The sequence below is a fragment of the Bicyclus anynana genome, chromosome 17 (assembly GCF_947172395.1).
Source record: "Bicyclus anynana chromosome 17, ilBicAnyn1.1, whole genome shotgun sequence".
Taxonomy (NCBI): domain Eukaryota; kingdom Metazoa; phylum Arthropoda; class Insecta; order Lepidoptera; family Nymphalidae; genus Bicyclus; species Bicyclus anynana.
This window is the reverse complement of record NC_069099.1, coordinates 9,696,171-9,723,301: the sequence shown is the minus strand read 5'-3', so window position 1 is coordinate 9,723,301 and position 27,131 is coordinate 9,696,171. Positions and strand designations below refer to the sequence as shown.

Genomic DNA, 27,131 nt, shown 5'->3' with positions numbered 1-27,131 from the left:
CATTATCAACCCATATTCGGCTCACTGCTGATCTCGAGTCTCCTCTCAGAATGAGAGGGATTAGGCAAATAGTCCACCACGCTGGCCTAATGCGGATTGGCAGACTTTACTTAAGCAGAGAATTTAAAAAATTCTCTGGTATGCAGGTTTCCACACGAAGTTTTTTCTTCACCGTTTGCGACACGTGATATTTAATTTTTTAAAATGCACACAACTGATAAGCGGAGATGCATGTCCGGATCGGATTCGAACCCACACCCTCCGGAATCCACTGGGCTATCTTATTACTTAGAAATTACCTACAACTCACAAACTTACAAAATTGACCTCTATATATTATTAGTATTGATACTGTCATAAATGGCTCACTATAATCAACTCCCTCAAAGCGCCTTGTAGTCCGGTCAAACAATCTTACCGAAATTCAGCTTGGTTTGAATTTAGGTAACTTCGAATGTCTAAATTGACCGGACTATTGTCAAAATATTCATAATGTCTATTTCTATCAAAAGTTATTTATATAGAAACCCACTCTACATTGAATATCAAAACAATGATGAGAGATGAAAATTAAATACACACCTACAGGGTATGGACAATGATGCCATATAATGATGATATTATAGAAACCCAATAAGCTACATTAAATTTAAAGATAACATACAGCAATTTTCACCTAGTAATAATTAGGACCTTCTATTACTGGTATTTACATTGGGCTAATGGAAACTCCGCCATTTAGACCGTAATGTTACCCTTCTATTCAGTTGCGATATTACATTTATGCTATCATTTCTAAGAGCTGGATAATGTTCACCATTAGGAAAGATTCCGATCGTAATATCTTCGCGACTTTGTGTCAATAAAAAACAACGATAATGATCGTTTTCACAATGAAAAAAGATGACAATTGTAGTGATTATTTTATTTTATTTATTTATTTATTTATGTACACTTACAACATACATATAGATACATGCACAAATAGATAATGTTTATAAATATCTCGCATTCATTTATACCTACTTACCTCTATGACAAGTGCACAGAACACTCATTAATAAAAACATGATTGTGAACAGTTAAATACAATACAAGGACCAACAGAATAATTATTATGAGGAAGGACTCACCGATAGATGATGAGTTTTTTTTAAAGACAATAAAAGAATTGCAAAATATGCCGATGTCAGGTATAGAACGAGATAGTTCATTATATTTTGCGCTTATACGAGCAACGGGGGCTTGATCTAACAATAAACGCGCATAATTATAAACTAAAACCTACCAAGTGCGAGTCGCACCACGCGCCGTATAGTAAAGATAGACTAAATAGGCACTATAAAGATAACTTAGGTCAGCCACTGACGATCAAGTAATCTCACATGCCTGCCGTGCTTGACAGCCGATAAAACTAATCGTGTGTTGGTCGCGATGTACATGATATCACGCCGAACGTAACCAACACACGACCAGTTTTATCGGACAAGCCGTTAGCGTTGCAGGCATTTGAGTTTACTTGATCAATGGCTAGTATTAAAGACTTCAAATTTACAGATTTATGTTTAGGTAGGTTTATAATACTTTTTCGTCACATAGCCTACAAAGCTGTGATAGTTGTCCGTTTATTATTATATTACTACTTCTGTTTTTTTTCACGTATCCTTAAACAACCGTTTAGCTGACAGATAACAGAATTTTGACTCCGTGGACAGACAGATGAATATGGCGAAACTACTAGGGTTCCTCGTTGGCTACGGAATCCTGAAAGTAATCTCCGAAGTATCTTATGCAAGTCAAACTAGCTTTGGGGCCACAAATAGGAGGCGGTGAGTCGTGGTGAAATATATTGAAATTGGAGTCAAGGCAGTGTGAAACTAGATAAGAAGCAAATCACATGTTTTGCCTGTTCAAGTTAAATGGATTCTCACACCGTTGGCTCAGAACTATTTAGGCCTTTATAACAAAATAGATTTACCTATTTAGATTCACCTTTTCCTATTTATATTGATAAAATTCAGATATATGTTTTGTTATATTTTTCGACTAGGTATGTACAAAAATATCTCATATTTTTAGTACACTACAGACTGTTAACGCCATACACACACATTACAGATATATACTTGTCTCCCTTCTTCTCCTACCTTTTCCATTTCCTTATTCTCGTGAGAGGGAGACAATTGCAACCCGCAACGCCAGACGCTTCGATCAAATTAGTCAATCAATGTTCGCCGCCTGATAACTACGCATAAATTGGCTCGCGCGCTTTCTAAATCAGTGATTATTATAAACTATAATATGTGTTGTGAGTGCATTGGTGGGCTTCTATGAGCTGTCGAAGGCGCCTAGCAGCCCTGTGAGATTTGCTGCTTCACAAGGTCAGTTCACGAGATCCTTTGTCTCCAAAGTTCACCTATTTCCACACCATATTTTTTGGTCCTTCTCCCTGGATATACTTTCTATTCCCGCTATTTATTTATTTCTTCATTTCTACGCCTAATCCGCTATATTTACATACTTTTACATACATTTACACGCTACACACACGCTACACGCCGCTAACGCCACGACGCCATTTTCTTTTAAATTCTAACAATGGCCGAGAAAGAAGATTTGCAGTTAGAAATACGCTTGCTTCAAGCGAAGCAACAAAGTTTTTATAAGCATATACAAACCCTGTACGATTTGTCGCAAAATTTAAAAGATGACGTAACCATCAAAAACTTTTTAATTAGACTTAAATGTTTAGACAATTTAAGAAATGATTACGTGTCAGTTACAGACCAACTGAATATATCTAACTTGAAAGCCAACCCCAAATCGCTTATTAATTTTGATACTTTAACTTCTTTTGACGAACTATTCTGTCACATTAAAAGTGTTGAATCAGATATATTAGCCAAATTGGCACGAAATAAAACGCACAATTTAGATCTCCTCAAAAAACTGCCTGCTTTGGAGTTAAGGGGTTTTGACGGAAATCCAACGCATTGGTCTGTTTTTTATGAAAACTTTAAAACGCTTATACACAACAACGAAAACTTATGTAACGCCGAAAAAATACAATATTTATTAGGCAAATTATCAGGAAAAGCCTTGTTAGTTTGTTCTGGGATACAACCGGTAGCCAGTAACTATGAATTAATTTGGAATTCGCTTATCGAAAAATATGAAGACAAAAGAACGCTAGGATCAATGTATTTAGAACAAATATTGAATTTTAAAAGTACTCATACGCTAACGCAAAACTCATTAGAATTATTTATTGAGCAATTTTGTTCTGCACAAGCCGCATTATCATTATTAGGTATTTCTGACTTAACGGACTTTATATTTTTACATATAGGTTTGAGTAAGTTAGACAAGGAAACTGTAATGCTATTTGAGCAAACGCATCGTAGTGAGAAAATACCATCTTTCGCGTCTTTAGTAGAATTTGTCAAAGAACAAAACAAAATATACACATTGCGCAACTCATCGCCGCAGACTTCGAAACAAAATTGGAAGGTAAACGCAAAACAAATAAACCGAACGCCGCACGCTCGCTCGCTTCACGTAGATTATAATAAACCTAGTACGTCTGATCATAATAGGCAATTTCAAACTCAAAGATGTCCTGATTGCGAACAGGATCATCATCTTTTCAGATGTAATAAATTCAATGAACGCGATCCAAAATCTAAGATACAATTTGTTCGGTCTAACAAATTATGTATTAATTGTTTAAGTGGATTTCATGTACTAGAAAATTGCAGAAGTAAGATAAGATGCTTCTGTGGGTCTGCACACCATTCGAAATTGCATTCGGGAATCGAACCCGTGAAACATAGCCACGCGCAAGTGTCAACGCTCCTCTGTAAAAATGTTGCCCCCCCGCAGCCCGCGCACGCGCAACCGCTGACCGAGTGCGATAGCACTCGACGTGACGTGGGATCGACCGAATCGCTCGCGCGGAATATGCCTACCAACTTCAGTCGCCCGCCGGCCGCCGCCGGGAGCGACGCGTCACTTCATTCTTTAAAAATACAGACGAAAGATACGACAGTGTTACTTCCGACTGCAGTAGTATATGTTTATAACAATGCTGGTGAACGTTTTAAGATGCGAGTGCTGTTAGACACCGGTAGTTCGTGTCATATAGTAACTAAATCGCTTTGTAATCGATTAAACTTAAAAATTAATAAGTCTAATACGACACTACACGCTTTAGGTGACAATCGAGTGAACGCACAGGGACACGCATTTTTAACGTTTGAATCTCGCTTACAAAATAGATGTAAATATTCTATAAAAGCTTGCGTTATGGATTCAATTTCGCGAAATATTCCAAATGATATTATAGATTTAAATAATTTACATCATATAAAAGGATTACCTCTCGCTGATGAGGAATTTTATTCGCCTGGTGATATTGATTGCCTTATCGGAAATGAATTATTTCCATTTATTTTAGAAAATAATAAGGTAGCACACCCTGATTCGTCCGTGGCCGCTATTCAAACTACACTCGGCTACATTTTAATGGGAAAAGCAAGCTACTTAACGCCCTCGCATTCAAAAGAAAAATCTTTTCATATTTTCTCTGAAAATACTGAATCGAATTTAGATAAATTAACGCAACGCTTTTGGGAACTGGACTCAGTACCTACTAAGATACATATAAGTCAGGATGATTCCGCTTGCGAACGTATTTTTTCAGATAATATTTCGCGCGATATATCGTCAGGTCGTTATATTGTTTCCCTACCTTTCAAATATGATACCAAATTACTTGGTGATTCATTCGCAATTGCTAAACGCTGTTTATTACGCTTAGAAAAACAATTTAATAATAATCCATCGCTACGCTCCGATTACAACGCGACCCTTAAATCTTACATAGATGAAGGTTATCTTAATAAAGTTAGCCAATCCTCACGCAATATTAATTCTTATTATATTCCGCATCGTGCTGTCTGTCGGCCTGACAAGCAAACCTCCAAAACGCGTATTGTTTTGAACGCCTCATGTAAAACCACTTCAGGAAAATCGCTTAACGATTTGTTATATACAGGTCCAAATCTACAAAGCAATATTTTTGATCTACTACTTAATCTACGCCTGTATTCTGTCGCTTTAAGTGCTGACGTGGAAAAAATGTATTTTAGAATTAAACTTAAACCAGAAGATCATCGTTATCAGCGTATTCTGTATAGGTTCGATTCAAATGACCCTATTGATACGTATGAATTTAATTGTGTATCTTTCGGTCTGTCAGCGTCACCATATCTCGCGATGCGTGTGATTAAAGAACTAGCTAACGATGAACGCTCACGATATCCAGCAGGCGCTTGGGCAGCTGGACGGCATTTCTATATGGACGATTTCGTCTCCTCCGTCCCTTCTTTAGAAGATGCTACGAACCTTTACTATGAGCTTGTTAATCTGTTCAACGCTGGTGGTTTTAAATTAACAAAATGGATATCAAATAATACTCGCTTACTTCAAGAAATTCCGCCTGAATTACGCTCGCCTAACATCGTTCAGTTTGATGAACACTCAATAACCGCTAGTACAAAAATAGTTGGCTTACAATGGGAGCCTAACGATGATGTTTTTACGTTTAAAGTAAATGTACCTACAGAATATAAGTGCACCAAACGCATTATTCTGTCCGTCACCGCCCGCCTTTTCGATCCGCTTTCTTTATTGGGTCCTGTAACCGCCTTATTAAAATTATTAGTGCAAGAATGCTGGAAACAAAATCTACACTGGGACGAAGAAGTTTCTACTAGTATAAGTGACCAATGGTTTCAGTTACAACGCGAGCTACATTTGTTAGAAAGGTTGCAGATTCCGCGACATATAGGTATTTTTCAAACCACAAACAATATTTCGCTTATAGGGTTTGCAGATGCTAGTGAAAAGTGTTACGGAGCTGTAATTTACCTGCGCGTAAGCTCTAGTGAATCAGGTGACGGTCAAATCACATTACTCTGTTCGCGGTCTAGAGTAGCTTCCCCTAAAGGCAATGTGTCTTTACCGCGACTCGAACTTTGCGCTAATCTTTTATTATCGAATTTAATTGTCGCTGTAAAAAACTCAATAAGTGAACGCGTAACAATAAATAAAATATACGCTTTTTCTGACTCCACGATCGCACTTTCGTGGGTCCGCTCGCCTGCACATAGGTTTCAAACCTTTGTTGCAAATAGAATCGCCGCTATAAACGCTAATCTTCCAGCTGAAAACTGGTTCCATATTTCTGGTAAAGAAAATCCCGCCGATATAATATCACGCCCTATTTTACCCGCTAAGTTTATAAATAATACGCTTTGGTTTCACGGACCTCCGTGGGCCACGCTTCCTTTCAAAGAATGGCCAATCAATGAATGTCATTCTCACGCTATCGATGAACTACCTGAACATAAAACGCTTATTTCTTTAACCGCTAAAGTCTGTACAGATAATGAAAGTACCGATTTATATTATAACTCCGCGATGCGCATGTCAAATTGGAATAAATTCATACACTCTTGGGTGTATGTGCTTACATTTTACGAGCTATACAAAAAAGGCATTGTTTAAATATTAATAGCCCAGCTTTGCGAAAGCTCAATGCGTTCCTAGATTCAAATAAAATTATACGTGTTGGAGGCCGACTGTCTCAGTCACAATTGGGATATTCGCAGATGCACCCAGTCGTCCTTCCGTCTAAAGATCGCATAGTGCACTTGCTCGTAGATTATTTTCATAGGCAGAATACACACGCAGGGCCTGCTCTATTGCTTGCTCTATTACGCCAAAATTATTGGGTTATCGCCGCTCGTAACATGGTACGCCAACGAGTACAAAGCTGTAATCGTTGTTTCAAGCTTAAGCCAAAAAATACCTTCCCTGTAATGGGCGATCTGCCCCCCTATCGCGTAAGCGAAGTAAAAAGCTTCGTTTTCTCGGGCGTTGATTTCGCAGGGCCCCTCTACATAACGCCTTATCGCCGCCGCGGTGTAAAAAGCATAAAAGCTTACCTGTGCCTATTTGTTTGCTTAACTACAAAAGCTCTACATCTAGAGCTAGTGAGCGATTTAAGTACAGAGTCATTTTTAAACGCTTTTAAAAGATTTATTTCTAGAAAGGGCCCTATTTCTTTAATAAGAAGCGACTCGGGAGGCGCTTTTGTTAAAGCGGATAGATGTCTGAAGGAAATTCACGAGCTTTTGTCAAAGGATAAATTTTTAGACCAACATTTAGCAGATTTACGCATACAATTCCAAAGAAACCCACCTTACGCTCCGCATTTCGGTGGAATATGGGAGAGTAACATTAAATCTGTTAAAACCCATCTATTTAGGGTCATTGGAAATCAAATTTTGACATACGAAGAGCTCAACACTGTCCTTATTCAAATTGAAGGAATAATGAACAGTCGCCCGCTCTGTGTATTAAGTTCAGATCCTTCCGATCTCACTGCTCTAACACCATCGCATTTTTTGAATATAACACCACTTAAATACTTACCGGCTAAGGACCTTACGGACGTACCTCAGAACAGGCTTACACGCTATCAGTTGTTGTCAAAATTGGTCCAATCATATTGGGACAGATGGAACCGTGAATACCTAACTTCGCTTCAAAGTAGACAAAAATGGAACACTCCATCAAATCCGATTAAAGTAGGATGTATTGTCATTATACGAGACGATAACTCACCGCCTCTTAGTTGGCCTCTAGCCATAGTAGAGGAGCTCTATCCCGGTAGAGACGGTATCGTACGAGCCGCTAGAGTTAAGACCAGAATTGGTTACTATACGAGAGCTGTAGTAAGGCTTTGCCCTCTACCTCTTCAATAATATTCGCACTTTAATATTAACGCTTTAACCTAATTAATTAATGTTTATTTTTAATTTATAGTTAGTCTTTTCTTACAACTTTATTATATTATTTATACGCTATCGCATCATCGCAAACTTTTATTTTCCTGAAGGCTTTGCCTCAGCCCGGGGGATAAATGTTAACGCCATACACACACATTACAGATATATACTTGTCTCCCTTCTTCTCCTACCTTTTCCATTTCCTTATTCTCGTGAGAGGGAGACAATTGCAACCCGCAACGCCAGACGCTTCGATCAAATTAGTCAATCAATGTTCGCCGCCTGATAACTACGCATAAATTGGCTCGCGCGCTTTCTAAATCAGTGATTATTATAAACTATAATATGTGTTGTGAGTGCATTGGTGGGCTTCTATGAGCTGTCGAAGGCGCCTAGCAGCCCTGTGAGATTTGCTGCTTCACAAGGTCAGTTCACGAGATCCTTTGTCTCCAAAGTTCACCTATTTCCACACCACAGACTAAGCTTACTGTTTTATCGATTCCAGTGCAATAATTATCGTTAAATTTGTTTAAGTTGACTGGGTTGAGGGATTTAGTAATATTATGAACTAGCGGACACCCGCGATTTTTTTCTGCATGAAAATCAATGTAAACCTTTAAGCCCTTTTTCACCACTTGTTGAATTAAAAAAAAAATCAAATCATTTTACATTTCGTAATTTTTTTTTATGATTAATACACAAATTTTTATAACTGTAACTTTAAACACATAGACTCCAATTGATAACCTCCTTCTTTTTTAAAACTTTCAACCCCTATTTCACCCCTTCCTCTTTTTATTTTTGGTATAAAAAGTAGCCTATGATCTGCTCCAAGGTCCCATTTATCAAAATATCAAAATTCATCTAGATGGATTCGGCCGTTTACGATAAAAGTTTTTAATCAATTTTGAAATTTTATAATCTTATTTATTTTGCAAACATTTTCCAGACAATCTTTGCTCTTTACGTATAAATTAGTTAACATTGACCTTATTTACCCGAAAGTCTCATTAAATCAACATTCAACCGTAGTCATTACTCTATCTAGAAAATATAAAATCTTAAACTAACCCAAGCTCGGAATCTAACCCTCTCTTTTGGAAACAGCACTACCGCGCCGCGAGGTCTTATTTTTTTAATTCAAATGAACGATTCTACATATTTTATCAACACAGTGATGTGTACATAGATAAACGATATAGGTCGTAGGCAGAATTTTGCTTTGTAATAATGTACAAAGCATGAAATTACTGTTAAGTAAATCCTGAGAGAAGCCCTCTTGAATTCACGACGATATATGTGTTTTTCAAGATAACAACGGCGTCTACTGAAAATATTTCGGGCATTTCTAAAGGAGCTCTCAGTATGCTTATATTAAACAAAATATAAGTACGTACTTTAGTATGAGCACATGAAAATTTCAACGTATGAGCATGTTTATTCAGAGGTATGTAAAGCTTACTGATTGTCTGCAGGGATTATGTTAAAGACTTTTTTCTTTGCTTGTTAGAAATATTTATGGTGTAGTATAACATACCTGAGTGGAAGCATAGATGGAAGAAACTGAAACTACAGCTTGTAAGTTCGGGGCAGAAATTATCTAGACCACTAGACCAAAGTCTAGATACATACTCGTGCCTGATGTAAAAAAATATCTCATGTTCATTGGATATATTATTGTTGCAGGCAAGGAAATAAATATTCATACGTTCGTTAACAACCGCAAACATCACATACTTCTAAATCCACATGAAATAAAACGGAAAAGTCAGTGTTTTATTTGAGCGTTAAAAATTGTTTAACTACACAGTTCTTGCCGTTTTTTATTTTCAAAAAGCTTTGAACAGTAAAAAATTGCCCAACCATTGTTTGTAAATTGGAGAATTTCACTCACGGTTATAACACTCGCTGAGTTTTTCATATTGTTTTCAAAAAGCTCAAGTTTCAACAATAACAGCCAGTCAATTGGCCTAATTGAAACGGGTCTTTTTGTTTTCGTATTCAAAACGCCTTGTCTGTTTTGTAGCGGTACAAATGTTTTTATTGCTTTAAAAATTCAACTTTTAGTTGTAACCATTACGGTATAGCATTGGAACTGTAACTGTACACGAGCAGAGAAGGGGAGTGTTGATCGATCGTCAAGGAATTCCTTAACCCTACATCCAGTAGTCACAAGTACTGGACTTTGCTTGGCGTTTTTCTCTCTACCACACGATGGATCCGGCACCTGGACGGTGAATCCATGGAATGCTAAGATATTCGTCTCATTGAATAAACAAAACAGACTTATAGAAAGAACGGAAGCCTGTGATTGCGAGACCTCCCTTATTTTATAAATGCTGAAAGTTTGACAGCAACTGCTATAGCTTTAGGTAAGTACGAGGACGAGCAACTCTGGAGCTTTAACTCTGGAGCTGTCCAAGTATACGAATACGAATAGATACCTCTTTATATATTCCTCAGCATAATATAAAAAATCCATGATAGTCCGGTGGATATGTCCATTGCCTTGGATGAGCCGTGATAGCCCAGTGGATATGACCTCTGCTCCCGATTCCAGAGGGTGTGGGTTCGAATCCGGTCCGGGGCATACACCTCCAACTTTTCGATTGTGTACATTGTAAGAAATTAAATATCACGTGTCTCAAAAGAAAAAACATCGTAAGGAAACCTGCATACCAGAGAGTTTTCTTAATTCTCTGCGTGCGTGAAGTTTGCCAGTCCGCATTTGGCCAGCGTGGTGGACTATTGGCATAACCCCTCTCATTCTAAGAGGAGATTCGAGCTCAGCAGTGAGCCGAATATGGGTTGATAATGTCGATGATGATGATGATGAATATAAAAAAATCAGTTGAAAGCTTTGCAGCAACAAACAAGGTCAAACATTTAGGGTATCTAGTCAAGTTTTGCCACAAACCTGATTACCGATTGAGGATATAATTTCTCATGATATCCCGTACAAAATTAAAAAAAAAAATACGTTTTATACTTGAAAAATTGATGATATCTGAACCACAGATGTGGTGAAAAAGCGTTATTGTGAGTCCATGCTTACTACCACTATCTTTCTTTATAATAAAATAAAAATTGTTTTATATGCCGACAAAACCGCTTGTTTATCAATATTCCAAGTTCTCTGTCTGCAAAGTTCAGTAACATGACACTATAAAAGCCAGGGAAGCGCCTTTGTATTGTGATATGGCGCAACTGAAGCTATCGATTACAATTAGTATATTGGTTTATTCAGAACTGTATACATTCCTGGAGAAATACAATTATCAAATACATCAAATAATTGATACCCATCTGCCAATTCTTTACCACGGAAATACTTTAGACAAAAAAATCTTGATTATTCTGAAACTGCATTTGAAATTATTTTTTTATATAGACTCTTTCTTAGAATATTTGCGTAAATATCAAAAATAGGTATGGTTTTTTAGTCATAATGTCAAATATATTTTTGCTTTATAACTAATACGGTTTTCAACTGTTGCTAGCCCTGGGGCAGTAGTCATGTGGTACGTCGAACAAACGCTTACGCTACAAAAACTGAAAAAATGTATAGAAATGACATATCCGATCGATAACTTAATCACGTGACCTGTCGATAACAAAATCATACCTATACATTTTGAAAAGAGAATGGCGAGGTTGCATGTATTTTGGGAATAGCAGATAGAAGTAGCGTACATAATGGAAACCCATTAATAGTTGTTAATCGTGATTAATTTAAGAAAAAAGCAAATTGTAACCAATCTTGAAAAGCAGGGAGAAAAAAGATTTACCTTAAAATTAGAAGGTACCTTATCTAGTATCTATGCATCCGAAAATGTGAAATTTATACTGAAAAACACCGCTGCTGACATACAACTACGTACAATGCTTTGTAAATACAAGGCGTTTTGGTCTCAGGCAACAAGTAGAACAATTTAATTATGCTAAGTATAGAAGTAATCTTGATTCCCGTTCTGTAAAATTTCAATATTTTTTTATACAAGTATCTTATAAAACGATAGTTTTATTTAATAATGTTTTATAATGTATTAGTGTACGACAATTCTGAGTGTGACTCCCACTTTCGCCATCCTCCTTTTCGAAGCATTTTCTATTGAAGAGAATCGACGTGCCACAGGGCTTGAAGTTCTGGTTTGACTAGCTTTACAGTTCAATAATTTATAGAAAAGAGTATTTGAAAAGCAATATTAATCTAGTCCACTTGAACTGGGAATTGGAGCCAGGTGATATAAATTCTTCGAACTTTAGAGAGTAATTCTACTATCTCGTCTATTCAAGTGAGTAATGTAATCGGTGACCTAAAATTTTGCTCCTTTGTCCAATACCTTGATCCCTCTTTGTCACGTATATTGTTTGCGTTCCGGCCAAATATCTCACTTTCTTTACAACGTCCGCCTGCTTTGGTTCGGTGCAAAAATATTTTTAATTTCACCTATTTTTTTACACGCCAAAGGCTGCTGGTTAATGGAAATATGCGATATTTTTCATTATACCCGATATTGCTTGTGTTTTTTCGATTCATTTTTCGCAGGTAACAATGAAAGTATGCCACTACTAGCAAAATGTCGATACTTGGTTTAAATATGACGCGGTAGGCTTTTTCATTAACTGGAAACAAAATATGATGTTTTTTTATATGTAGATATGAAAAAATTAATTTCTGTTTTAGTGAAAAAACTAAATAACGGGTCGTATAGTTTGATTGATTTTTCTATTAATAATTCTATATACCTACAGGGGTAGCTGAATAAAAATAATTTGTAATCCTATGGGTATTTTATATAATACTAGCTGAAACCACGCGGTTTCACCCGCATGGTGCCCGTTCCCGCAGGAATACGGGGATAATATATAATCTATAGCCTTCCTCGATAAATGGGCTATCTAACATTGAAATAATTTTTCAAATCGGATCAGTAGTTCCTGAGATTAGCGCGTTCAACCAATCAAACAAACTCTTCAGCTTTATAACATTAGTATAGATGTATTTTAAGGGTGTATAGTTTAGTTTGGCCAGGCAACTTACGTTGCTTAAAAACTCCTCCGTAATATATTTTTAACATTTCTCCGTTTGTTTTACATAATATATTAAACAGATGGGATTATCTCGTTTATAGCTTAGTTTTTCTTTAGTGAATAAATAAGTACAAAAAATTTAGAAGATGCACAACAAAAACTGAAATAATTGTGTGGCAAATTGGGCTAAAAACATGTCCTTGTACAAGTACAGTATTCACACCACGAGATTCCTTCAAAGGGAGCAAAGTGGGTAGTTAGAGACTGCTTGCGACATTCCACAGACTATTCGTGCAACTGTGTCAAACTACTGTCATATTATACCACTTCTCATCATAGTATTTAGTATGTACCTATACGAGTACACTAAATTAGCTGAAAAATTGAATTATAAGTATTTGTTATCTTTTCATGAAACTAAACCCTGAATCACATAATAAATTATCGGAAAATATTGACTTCAAAAAAAGCTTAAACAGATAATAATCATCATCATGAATCGACAACGTTTTCAGGGAATACGGAGGGAAAATTAATTTGCAAACACAAACGGCGCGATTTGGGTACGCTTCAACTGCTTTCATTCATATCAAGAGCACTTTTCGAGCAATGAAAACGCTAAACTGTTTTCCTTTCGCGATGTTCGTCTCGTGAAAAGTATGATTCTAATTTTTATGGTGCGGTTTTTACCGATGATATAAAGGGCATTCAGAACTTATTGTGTGTGTGTTTGAAATTTCACGGTCAAAAACGTGCTATTAGGTATGCTCCATACGAGCATGCTTATCATCAGTTTACATTTGCTAGCATGCTATTTTTATGTATGCTCTTGCATAAGCATGCTCAAAGCAAACATACCAATTATACCTGCTAATTTGTCAATAGTATTGTGTTAGACTGGGAGAGATGAAGGTGAAGAGAATTCAGAATAGCAATACTAATCGACTAGCATACTCAATAAGCAAACCTGTTCAGACGCGCTTAAAGCACATCCCCTTTCCACCCGCGCAGCAAGTAGCATGCTCATAAATCGCACGACTGTTAATTCTTGAGCAAGCTCGAAATGAGCATGATCATTATTAGCTATGTTGCTATACACATGCTAATAAGTAGCAACTGCTCAATCAGCATGCTTTTGTGCTTGAAATGAGCATGTGTAACAGTACCTTTATGCTAAATCACAAAATCTGCTATCTCTGTATAACGACAAAATTTATTATGCATACAATACAATACTGCAGCTAATGAAATTGAGGTTAATTATTATGAAATAATTAAGTTTCAGAGACATTTCTTTTAACTTACTAGGCTTTATGAATTCTAAAAGCATTCTCTTAATTGAATGGACTGCAGAGATAACCGTGTAGAAGATAGTAAATGGAATAGACTCGAAGATAACGATTGAACTTTAATTTAAAAGAAAGTAATACGATCCAATCTATATAAAGACGTACTTGGAGAGTCATGGCTTGGAAAAAGATCGTTTTGCTAGAATAAATTTATTATTCCTTCTTCTTAATAACTACGTCAAGCATATGAATGAACTTTAATTTACAGAGAACTGAGATGAACCAATTTATAATGAAAATGTGCCTGGAGTTTTCTAGTATAATGTATTTTTGTAAGTGTATTAGACTGTAAATTTAATATGAGTTCTTTATAAACTTTTGGTCCTTCGTATATTTTAGAACCCATTGTAAAGATTCCCCTTCTGAAACTTTAATTAGTCTTTTATTAGTACCTACTTATAAAATGTTTATAAAAAAATATATACCAAGTTTTTTTCATAATATCTATACTAATAGTAAAAGAGGTTATGTGTGTGAGCTTGTGATAGAGATTTTATGAATCTGTATATATAAATCCTATTACCAATAGGAAGCTACGTTATTTGTGAGTGGCATGTGCTTATTTTATCAAGGGAATACGGACATGGAAACTTGCTAGTTTGAAACCACAGGGCGGCGGTTAGTACTCGTACTCGTATGTGTTCAGGCAAAAGAAAATATTTTAAAGCAATTTTATTGTGTTAGTGTCAATTTATTATAAAACACGGCCAAAACTCACGTGATATAACGTCGGAGTATGCCCGACTAGTTTCGAACCCATACAGGCCCATTAGACTCATTATTAAGGGCCCCGTATGGGTTCGGTATGGATTGTGCCGCGTTGCAAAAATATAGATCATTCTGGTTCGTGCAACGCGGTCATGTTGAATCAGTTGGATCGTGTCACGTTGCAAGAACCAGCTCATGACTAAGGGCCCCGTATGGGTTTGAAGTTAGTCGGGCATACTCAGACTTTGTATCACGTGAGTTTTGGCTGTTTTATAATAAATTAATATGAATAATACGATAGTTTAAATTCTAAAATATTATTATAATAATAATAATAATAATAATAATTTATTTATTCATCAGAAAGCAGGTTTACAAAGATTACTTAAATATAATAAGACCCTGATACTCTCTACCATAATAATTTGGTGTATGAAAAATTTAAATAGACTATGTATAATCCTAATTTAAAAGCAAACAAATAAAAAAAAAAAAATTCTAAAATTCATAAAGTTTAGTCGCATATTATTCGATTAGTAGTGAATTATTTCATTAAATAATAATCTCACTACCGAACCGATTATATAGAAATTTGGCAGAGTGGTAACTTGGGACCTTAGAAAGGAAATAGGGTACGTGACGTCATCATAAATTCAATATGGCGGATCCTCTTAGCCGGCAGACACAAATTGAGATGGCAATTATGTACAACAATAGGGGTCGAGGTCTGGACGAATAAATAAACTAGTGGTTAATATAACGCCCGATTATATTTCAGCAAATGAATATTATTGGTTATCAGTAATACAAATAAAACAATCGGTTCAATGAGTTATTACTACCCTCAAAACCTCGTTAAGTTCAACTTGAATCTTTGCATCTTGCGCCCTAGTGTAGAAAGGTCTTCTTTACAAACCTCAACTTATTTTTAGACTTCCTTCCAAAATTGGGTTGTTACTAAGAACTTTTAACAAGACGATGACGTTAATTTCCAATACACATTGTTGACGTGACAAGGGCTTATAATTCGATGAAGCGGGCTGTGCACTCGAAAAAAGATGACGTCATCCGTTGTGCCCTCGCTCTAGGGTTGCCAACTTTTTATACAAGAAATAAAGTATATTCTGGTCCATGAAGATTTTCTTTTGAAAAATGCAATCATTCCATCAGTATTTTCGATGTTGTCACGTTCAACTATCGTCAGTAAACCGACTTTACAGATTTTTTTTTTTGTTTACCAAATCTAGATTTATTTTACATTATCATAATTATTAGTTTGTAGCAAAGCTTAACGATAATTTACAACATAATAACGTAATCTAGCACGCCAGGTCAACTTTGTCAAGTGTTAAAATAATATGTTAAATGTTAACACAGTGTTTTATTTTATTATTATTTATAGTCTGAGCTTTTAATCAGAAATAAAAAAGCAGCATAAAGCTTGCCTTGCCAAATAGATTTGGCTTGAGTTTCTATAATCGATGGCATATTTTGCCAACGTTGTGATGCCATGAAACTATGAATTCCAAACAATAATATTCCTTGAAATGTACGAGTGTTTAGATTATCACACTTATCACATAATCACACCAATATCACATCACACTATCACACAAATATTATAAAGGCAAAATTTTGTCTGTGTGTAAGTAATTTTGTTCCTCCTTTACGCTTCGGCTACTGAAACGATTTGGCTGAAATTTGTAATGAAAATAGATTTTACTTTGGATTAGCACATAAGCTACTTTTCATCCCGGAAAAATCCATGGCTCTCGCGGGAATTATAAAAAAAAGTTATTTCCAATTTAGTTATTCATAATCTTAACTTCGTCATTATTTCATATCTCATTCGCGTCACTAAAGAAAGCAAGAAAGGTTTATCTAAGATACACATTACAGAAAAAATGTATATATAGCTTATAATACTCGCTGATAATGTAGCTTTCCATTGGTGAAAGCATTTTTTTTTATTAGTGGTTTAATCGTTAAACAAATAAATAAACGAAATCATTCGCATTTATAATATTAGTTAGGATGTCTGTTACATAAACTGTATTCGGAATACTACTAAATTGGCATTTATTTGGTTCACACAAAAACCACTAGATTACGATTGTATTGGCAATAGAGAGGAGCGCTATAGAATAGGGCTATTGTTAGGGCGTTACCCGGAATGTAGTCACATTTTTTTCCCTCGTACGCCAATCTCGTATTTCGTAGTGCAATCGGAAATAGCCGAATCACTCTATTTTCTGGCAACGATAAAAATTTTTTTTTTCATCTATTTTCTGTTTGAAATAGTTCCATTCATGTGGTTAGTTTATAGTTTTATCAGTTGTTTAGATAGCAGAGGTTGCTGTGTGATATTTATTTTAGTCATTTTTTATTTAATGTATTTAATTTTTTTCAAGTAAATTCATATAAAGTATACACTACTATCACGCTATATAAAGTATAAATAAAAATAAAATTTATTTATACTTATTATAGCGTGATAGCCCAGTAGCCTCTGCCTCCGATTCTGGAGAGTGTGGGTTCGAATTCGGTCCAGGGCAAGCACCTCCAACTTTTCAGTTGTGTGCATTTTAAGACATATAATATCACGTGTTTCAAACGGTGAAGGAAAACATCGTGAGGAAACCTGCATACCAGAGAATTTCCTTAATTCTCTGCGTGTGTGAAGTCTGCCAATCCACATTGGGCCAGCGTGGTGGACTATTGGCCCAACCCCTCTCATTCTGAGAGGAGACTCGAGCTCAGCAGTGAGCCGAATATGGGTTGATAACGTATAGCATAATCATAATAATATTTATAATCGCGCATTTGAGAAGTGACGAGACGTGATAGCCGAGTGAATATGACCACTGTCTTCGATTCACTTTTGTGCATTTTAAGAAATTAAATATCACGTGTCTCAAACGGTGAAGAAAAACTATTGGGAAGAAACCTGCAACTGCATACCTGAGAATTCCGAGCATTGGGCCAGGCAGCGTGGTGGACTAAACCATATCCTGACAGGAGACTCGTGCTAAACAGTTAGCTGAATTTGGGTTGTTAGTGATGCGCTTTTGAAATGTTATGTTTGTCTGTAGTGTCTCGTGATTCTACCAGAAATTGTCTTTAAAATAAAATCAACTAACCAATACCACAAATTAATCATTATTCATTCATTAACATTATTTTATTGTTAACTAAAATATTTACGTCTAACTAACACTTTAATGCATACGTCGAACTAACTAATAGCATGGGCAAACTAAATTAATTTCACTAACTTGTGTTATATTCGTATAAAGCCCCAAGTTTGTCGATATTAATTTAGAAGACATACGCTAAGATCTTAATTATTAGGTATAATATTATGTTCTCTTTGAGATGTTCATCTAATATTACTTACGAGTACTAATAATAATAAGGATCGTTTGTGTTGCAAACAACTCAAATCAGAACGGCTGAACGAATCTAGATAAAATTTAGTATACGGATAGACTGCAAAATTCCGATTTTCTGCGGAAATATCGAAAAATTAAGGGCAGGACGTAAAACTCAGTTTTCCACAAATGTTGTTACTCGTATATGTTGCTCAATGAACTCTTCTAAAAACGGTTAAGCTATTCCAAAGATTAGCCAAGACAAACAGACAGAAAGATAGACGGACAAAAGTTTTTAAAAAGCTTGGTTGTCTTTTTAGTGGTATCCTGTAAACAATGACTTTATAGTATTAAAATCATTGCGTGTAAATCACATCACACTTCACATTAATAAAATAAAGGCGAAATGTTTCTTCTTTACTCTGCGGCTACTGATGGCTGGTGGGAGGCTTTGACCGTGGCTAGTTACCACTCTACCGATAAAGACGTACCGTCAAGCGATTTAGCGTTCCGGTACGATGTCGTGTGGAAACCAAAAGGAGTGTGGGTTTTCATCTTTCTCCGAACAAGTTAGCCCGCTACCAGCTTAGATTACATCATCATTTACCATCAGGTGAGATTGTAGTCAAGGGCTAACTTGTAATAGAATAAAAACAAAAAAAATGTTTTTATTTCACTTGTATTTGTCTGTGTGGTGAGCAAATAAAGTATATCTATCTATCTATAATACAGTTAGTTTGAACTCAAAGATACTTCAATTTTCATTATATGTATTGATAAAACAATGAAATGGTACAGTTTTTAGTATGAAAAAATATAAATCAAGAGCTCAGCTGGACACGGACACGATATTTCACTACATCTTTTACTGGGAGTACCTAGTTTCTCAGAATTGCTCAGCAACAATGCTCATTATTTTAGAAGCGTGTTTAATTTTTGCAGCGTTTTCTCTCATAATTATATTTCCGTTTTCAGAAGCGACATAGGAAAGAACTCTATAGTCTTTTGTTTGTTTTGCCCTTTCGAGACAAAGTACGCGAAGCTCGCACAAAAAATATGTAATTTTAAACAATATTATGCTCGTAAGATTGATTAAGATTAATATTGTAAAATCCGAAATGAGGAGATCCGAAGAACCAAAGTCACTGACATAGCTCAGCGAGTCGCAAAGCTGCAGTGGCAATGGGGGTCCCAAGGTGCTACAATGGCGACCCCGCACCGAAAACCGCAGTGTTGTTCGATTCCCCACTAGGTGGATCGAGGGTATTAAGCGGGTTGCATGAACCCACTGCATGCTGACGGCTCGAGGCCGATGTTCTTGGAAGTCCATGCAAGAGGCCCATGGGCAGAAGTGGACGTCTATGGGCTGATAATGATGATAATGATGATGCTTGTAAGGAGAAGGCTAGTATGAGTTAACTTCCCCAACTGCTAATCTCTCCTTCTCTTGGACCATGTTGACTAACCAAAGAAACCGGTGACTGACAAAAGGTGGTAGTATAACCATTTTGGTTGGATTTCTTAAATGCCAGTGACACTGCTGCTTGATACAGGCGCTTGTAGCCCCGCGATGACAAACCCGCATGCCTCATGCATTATCGGCAAAATCTTTTATGGATACCGACAAAAAACAACAGCCCCTATTCCCCGGTAGCCGCGCTATCCCCGGTTCTGGTAGCAATTGTGGTAACGGCGGGGCAAGGGGTGTCATGAATCTCTGCGATAGATTTCGCTGCCGGTATATTAATTAGGTATAATATGAATTTCAATATCGACAATATCCTCCAAAGAAGACCACTTAAATAAGTCCCCTTTGAGTATTTGAGAGGGTTGATATCAAAGTAAAAAGGGACGAATCTTGTTAACTAAATTACAAAACCAATAAAGTAATGACATAATCACAACCTTTATAAAACCAAAGAATATTCTTTCATTGTTAACAAAATCGCTTCAGTTTTCTTCCCCAAATAATAAACGAAAACTTTTCATGAATGTAGTTAAGTTAAAATTTTCTACCAAGGTTTCTTGGCCAAGGAGATGTTTTGTTATTCGTTCGTTTAACTAGGTCGCTCAAAAATCCGTAAATAGAGAAAACAGACAAAGCTTTTTGTGGGAACTTGCACGTAATCTCAAACTAAACTCGTTTTATTAACAAACCTGTAACATTTAGAAAATGCATATGCAGTTCGAGATTAGAAATTATTATCGAAGTTACGTAAAAGCTGTTAACATTTCGTTTAAATCCGGAATATGTTCAACAAAGTTTAGAGTTTAGTCGATGTAACGCTGACTTGTAAAATATATAAATTTTATTTGAAATATGTTTTGGTTTGTGTTACAAAAATGGATTTTGAATTGGGTACTCCACCCGCTGAACGCGGCCACTAAGGCACAGCAGGCCAATTCATTAACTTTGACGTGTGTTAGTGGACATTATACGAAATTTACCAACTAGCCCTTGTAAGTGATTCTTAAGGTGATTTGGTATTCACTATTTTTTAATGCCAACTGATCTAAATTGAGTTTACAGGTACAAAAGTCATCCGGTGCCTACTGGCAACCATTCGTGGATATAGAATAGGTAGATGACATTGTCCAGTTGAAATTGTGATTTTTGTTAACAATGGGTTTTAGGAATTAAAAAAAATGTGGTTGTTATTGATTTGATGTTAATTACAAGTTTCTAACATACGTCAAAGTTAGTGAATTGGCTGGCTGGTAAGTATTTCAAAATTTAACACTAACAACAAAAGTATAAAAATCAATAATTATATAAAAAATACTCTATCTTATTTACTTATTTAGTTTTTTAATAACAGTTTTTAGAATATTTAAAAACACAAGACGACATTTTTCTTGAATAACATTGAAGATACTGATACGACGCTTAGTGTAGTACTGACACCAGAATGTATTCGTTTTTGAACTTTGTATTTGGAGCGGCTACGACACCGTCGTGTTCCGTGCGCTTTATCTGTTTAATCTTTGAGTAAATATGATAAAACTTCTTTGATCCACTTGTGACGGTTTCTGAATATACAACTATTAGAAAATAAGTGCTTTGGTATGCATCAATGTCTTGAAAATGAGACGTATAGGTGCGCAGTGTGTAAAAACATTAGCGAGTAACATCTGCTCAGTTTGGCTTGGTGGGAGATTTCAGAGCGAAGTTTGGCTGATACTATACATGAGTAGATGTCAAACAGCATTTCTATATCCAAGCTAGTACCTACTTAAAAACCTACTTGTTCATCTTCTACGGATAAGATTCATCATAAAACTTACGGAGTATATTCTAAATTACTTACGTAGCTGAAGCCTTGAAAAATCTTAGCTCAGGTTGTTTTGTTGTTCGTTTACTGAACTAGGTCGCGTGGCGTTCGGTAAAGTCACGCTAAAATGCACCTAAACGGTGCAAAATGAATGAGCTTTTAGGAAAATCTTGTAAGAGATTCAGACGAGTAAATTTAAATTTCGACACTTTTCTGAGAGGAAATTATGAGCCAGTAGTGAGGTGCTAATTAGGTCAATTAGCTGTCCTTTTAATGTTGTGCTTCGGGGGCGGTAGTTTTCGCTAGCTCGACTATCACGTAAGATAAGTTTATACATGACTAGCTGATGTCGCGTGGTTTTACCCGCGTGGTTACCGTTTCCGTAGGAATACGGGGATAATATATAGCCTATAGTCTTCCTCGATAAATGGGCTATCTAACACTGAAAGATTTTTTTAAATCGGACCGGTACTTCCTGAGATTAGCGCGTTCAATCAAACAAACAAACCCTTCAGCTTTATAATATCAGTATAGATGCGCCTACAAGTACCTAATAAAAAAAAATAAAAAAATAGCTAATTTATAAATATAAATAATTTATAAAATAGGGGTAGACAGATGGATAAGCAAATGAGTGAAAATGAATTTATTGTTATCAAAATTAATAGAAATAATAGCGTTTATATATTTTATTGTTGTTAATGATTGCCAACTGTTCTGTATACACTTGTTTATTATGAATCAACGGAATCATAAAATGTTAATGACTTGCGGGAAACGAACGTATACTGAAGGTGTGTCTGGCGGTCTTTTGCATAATTTTACTATCAGTCGCGCCGGCTACAGTTTTTGCCGAATGTATTCTTTGTACGAAATTTTCATTAATGCTGTTATGATATAAAAATATGCAATTAAATAATTTTACAACAAAAACACACTTTTACGATGCTTATACACAATAAAAATCCGCTTTTTATGGCAAACTTTCTGTACAATTTTATATGTGTATATTCTCCTGTTTTGCATACAGTAAAGTTTGTTGACTCTGCAGATATTATTGTACTAGCTATTGCCTGCTACTTCGGGTAGATGATATTTCCATACTCTATTTTCTTTTCTGTATTCAATGTAACTTGTGTTCATCTTAATGGCATAAGCTTTACACATACCTTCGATAATAATATTACCTAAATGAGTTGATCAGTCAAATTGTGTCCGTTTACTTTTTTCTATTACAAACGCAGTATTTTTTTAAATTAATTTGATTTTATTGGCAATATATGAACTGCCTTAACATAATTTTATTAGTATAATGTATTGTAGAGCTGGAAATTAATTATTAAAATTGTCAAAAATATGTTCGTTATAGTTATCAAGATGCCATAATATATTTACTAGACTATTTGTGCCGTGTTTTACTAGTGTGTGTAGTACAAACTCAGACCAATTATTGTATAGGACCTGCCTCGCTAGACGTTATTTTTCTGTCAAAGTATATGATCAACGATCAAATGCGATTATAAAAACTGTCTCTATACAATCGATATTAAATAGTTGTAATCGTGTTCGTCGGTTAAAGAGCTCCGTAAAAATACCTTTTTGTGTAATTGAATTGTGTAAAAAAACGGGCAAAAACTTCTAGTTTAGTATAAGATATAATATACAAAATCTAAGCTCGTTTTCCTCAGAAAATGACAGACAATTTTGTTCGTTACTATGAGTGCGATACAGGTCCTTGTATAATTGGTCTGAGAGTACAAAGGAGAATGGCGAGATTGCATGTATTTTGGGACTAGCTGATAGAAGTAGCGTGCATAATGGAAACCTATTAATACTTGTTTATCGTGATTAAAGTAAGAAATAAGTAAATTGTAAGCAGTCTTAAAAAGCAGGGTGAAATTATATACGTTAAATTAGTAGGTACCCTATTTATACATAAATGTGAAAAACACCACCGTTGACATACAACTGCGCGATTACTTCATAAATACGACCAGGCATTTTTGCAGACGACTTTCTTTTTTTTAATAAAATGCACTTTTTTCTTTGGATTCCCGCTCTGTAAAATCTCAATATTTTTTTACAAGCATGTTAAAAAAATAATAGTTTTAATCAATACAAATGTAGGAGTGTACGACACTTCATAGTGTGACTCCCACTTTCACCAACCTCCTATAAACACGAGTGGAGTACAACTGTACTTTACAATCTATACTAATATTATAAATCTGAAGAGTTTGTTTGTTTGTTTGTTTGTTTGTTTGTTTGATTGATTGATTGAACGCGCTAATCTCAGGAACTACTGGTCCGATTTGAAAAATTCTGTCAGTGTTAGATAGCCCATTTATCGAGGAAGGCTATAGGCTATATTTTATCTCCATATTCCTACTAGTAAAAAAATAAATTCATACTTGGTCTGTTGAGGTTATTGCAGTATCTCAGTCCCTAAGCTTTCAAGATGCTTTACCATCTGTATTATGTATGATGTTTCAGTTGCTAGGCTATCTGAATCGTATTTTACGTGTTGCTACGAAATTTAAACACAAGTGGAGTACTCGGGATGGATGGATTGAAAAAGTGCCAAGCGCTATATTTCCCCGTTTCCAGTTGACGCTAAAGTGATGTAGGTTACCCAATTAGTTGGCGAGATGGCCGGGCGGAGGGCTCTCTGACAAAACTATATGTTACAAGAACGTGTAATTGTGCAATTAGCACGTAGCGCTTATGAAATGTAAAACTATTATCTCTGAAAATGGGAAATTTTAGCGTTATCTAAAAGTTTAGCTTGGATTTTTGTGAAATTCAAAATATTTTTTTTATTTCTAAATGGGTTTTTAAAACACTTTTATAAATTTAAATCTGCCCTTGAGTAATAGCTGGATTACGGATTACAAAATCAGGTAAAGTAACGAAACTATACGTTACAAGAACGTGTAATTGTGCAATTAGCACGTACCGCTTATGAAATGTAAAACTATTATCTCTGAAAATGGGAAATATTTTAGCGTTATCTAAAAGTTAAGCTTGAATTTTTTTGAAATTGAGAATATTTTTTTTAAATTTCTAAATGGTAATAGCAATAGTAATAGCTGGATTACGGATTACAAAATCAGGTAACGTAACGAAAAGAATAGGCAAGAAAGTTAGCAGACAGCTTTTACAGCATTATGCCATGCAGCCTTACGTATACCAATATGATTTTTGTCTTAAAAAAACCTGATTTTCGTATCTTCAATACATATAATAAAACTGGTCGAATTCTATACATTTATTTGCATATTCAATTTGAGATTTTACTAATACCATTTGTAACAACAAACGTTAGCGTGGCATTAAAGACGCCAGCGCCATCTAGAATCTGTACTTATAATTTACTTAATTTTTAGAGTTTCACTTTTAAAAATTTATTCATAAATCATAAATAAATACGAAATATAATGTAATTCAATTTTTTTTTAAATTAAAGTGGTGAAATAGCGCTTGAAAGTTTACATTGATTTCCACGCGGACAAAGTCGCAGGCGTCCGCTAGTTCTTAAATAAAAATGAATCATACACTACAAACATTACACATGAAGCTGTTCTGTTTATAATCTCAAAGCACGCGTCAGATACTTCGCCAGTAATGATGCAGCTCAACTTGGAGCACGCGATCCTGAAAGAGGTCGTGAATAATAATGAGCCGTGACTAGTTTATGTGATTCGCCGCTTGTCGGTGGGGAGTCTAATGCAAATAAAATCTTTATCCCCGAAAAGGTAGAGGACTTTGTATAAATAAAGGTGGAGTGGTTGATCTAATGCAAATAAAACGGTGGGAATCCGCGAAAAGGCTTAGTTTGAATAGGGTGAGGTGTCGGCTAAATTCGCATGACGACGGACGTACCCCCGTGCGATTACAATCGTGAGTGGGGCCTTATGAACGGTTCAGACGGCAAAAAATTAAATTAATACCTCTATATATTAAGCTGTAGAAGGGTTGAAATGTAATTTGAATGGCCCTACATTTTAATCCCTTTTTAATTAGTTTTGTTACAACTTTTTGTTCAACGTAGTTTTAGGCTTTATAAATAATTAAATAAAAAATATTTCTCAGCAGACTACTTCTGAATCGGTGGTAGAGTCTTTACAAATATTCAAACTTATAAATAACTAAGCCTACTTATAAATTACTAAAAGATTAATTTGCAGATGATGCTGGATGGATGGATGGAATGCAAAGTCAATCAGTCCAAAATTTCAGTTAGCGCGAAGTTTTAGTCAACGGAAAATTTCAGTCAGTGGTCAATTTATTTCAGCGCTATATTTCAGATAGCACCAAAATCCAGCTATCTTCATACAAAGTTAAATTTATATCATCCGCAACCATATGACCATATTTTTGTGGATTACGTTTCGTATTAATATTCGTATCTTCCAAAGTATTTCAAAGCTGAATAAATGCTATGTCTTAAATTTTAAGTGTAGAATTACTGAATTGCTACAAAATTCTAATCAAAATTAATAGACGTTTTAATTATTAATTGCGGAAATAAGTAGATATTTCGAACATACTTTTTAAAAAGAAAAATCTCGGATGCTCGATGTTATGATCTACGCAATTTTAAAATTAAGACCTTATTTTATTTAATTGTTTTACAATTAAGAAGTTCTTGAATTAGTGACAAACTAACAATCAGCAGTTTATCATTTACTAGAAAGTACAATAACATTTTACACGTCAATTTTCTTGAAAGATTTCCCCGATTTTTGTGTAAAAACTGTTAAAAATATTTTTTTAAAGTAATCCACAAACGTTTCAAATTTAACGTCATCCAGACCTATAAACTGAAACACTACAAAAAAATTACAAAATTTTGACTAATAAAAAAATATACTTACATTTTTAACACAAAACAGCACATTTAAATCGGGTTTACACACGCACTGAACACTGCACTCCACTACGGACGTCTATACTGGGTACATGCTACAATGGCCGCTAGCTAAGGTCGAGTTCCCGCTTCGAGAGGCTGCGTGGTACTGAGTCGGGAGCGAGCGGGAGCGCTAGTGACGTACCACGTCCACCGCGTACATTTACACTGCGTATTTAAGTTATTTTGTGGTGTACTATTAACAATTGCTATAGCTCGTATCTTTCTTCTGCTAGTGTTGTTCCACTAGGTGTCCATACTCTTACCTTACCTTAGTCAGTTATCAAACATATTATACTAAAATGTTGGATGTACATATCCAACATTTTATTAAACGCAAGCTTACAAAAAAGTCTAATTATAGAGTTAATGATTTATTAAACCTTAAAAACTTGGAAATTAAATACACTACATGGCTTAGTTTCAGAGAATACTAGCGGACGCCCGCAACTTCGCACGCGTGGAATTCAGTTTTTACGAATCGCGCGGGAACCATAGATTTTTCCGGGATGAAAAGTAGCCGTGTTAATTCAGAGCAAAATCTATTTCCATTCCAAATTTCAGACATATCGCTTTACTAGTTGCAGCGTAAAAGATAAACTTACACAGAAACTTTCGCCTTTATAATAATA

General features: G+C 35.4%; 1 protein-coding gene across 2 annotated transcripts in view; it reads right to left on the bottom strand.

Moving 5' to 3' along the window:
* Positions 1–26,628, bottom strand: part of LOC112054629 (uncharacterized) — a 51,590-nt gene extending 24,962 nt beyond the window's left edge. Inside the window, exon 1 of one of the 2 annotated variants that reach the window (XM_024094481.2) lies at positions 26,468–26,628. The gene's annotated coding sequence lies outside the window, so the exon portion shown is untranslated. The remainder of the gene's footprint in view (positions 1–26,467) is intronic. The other variant, XM_024094480.2, reaches the window with a different exon arrangement.
* Between the last annotated feature and the right edge of the window lie 503 nt (positions 26,629–27,131).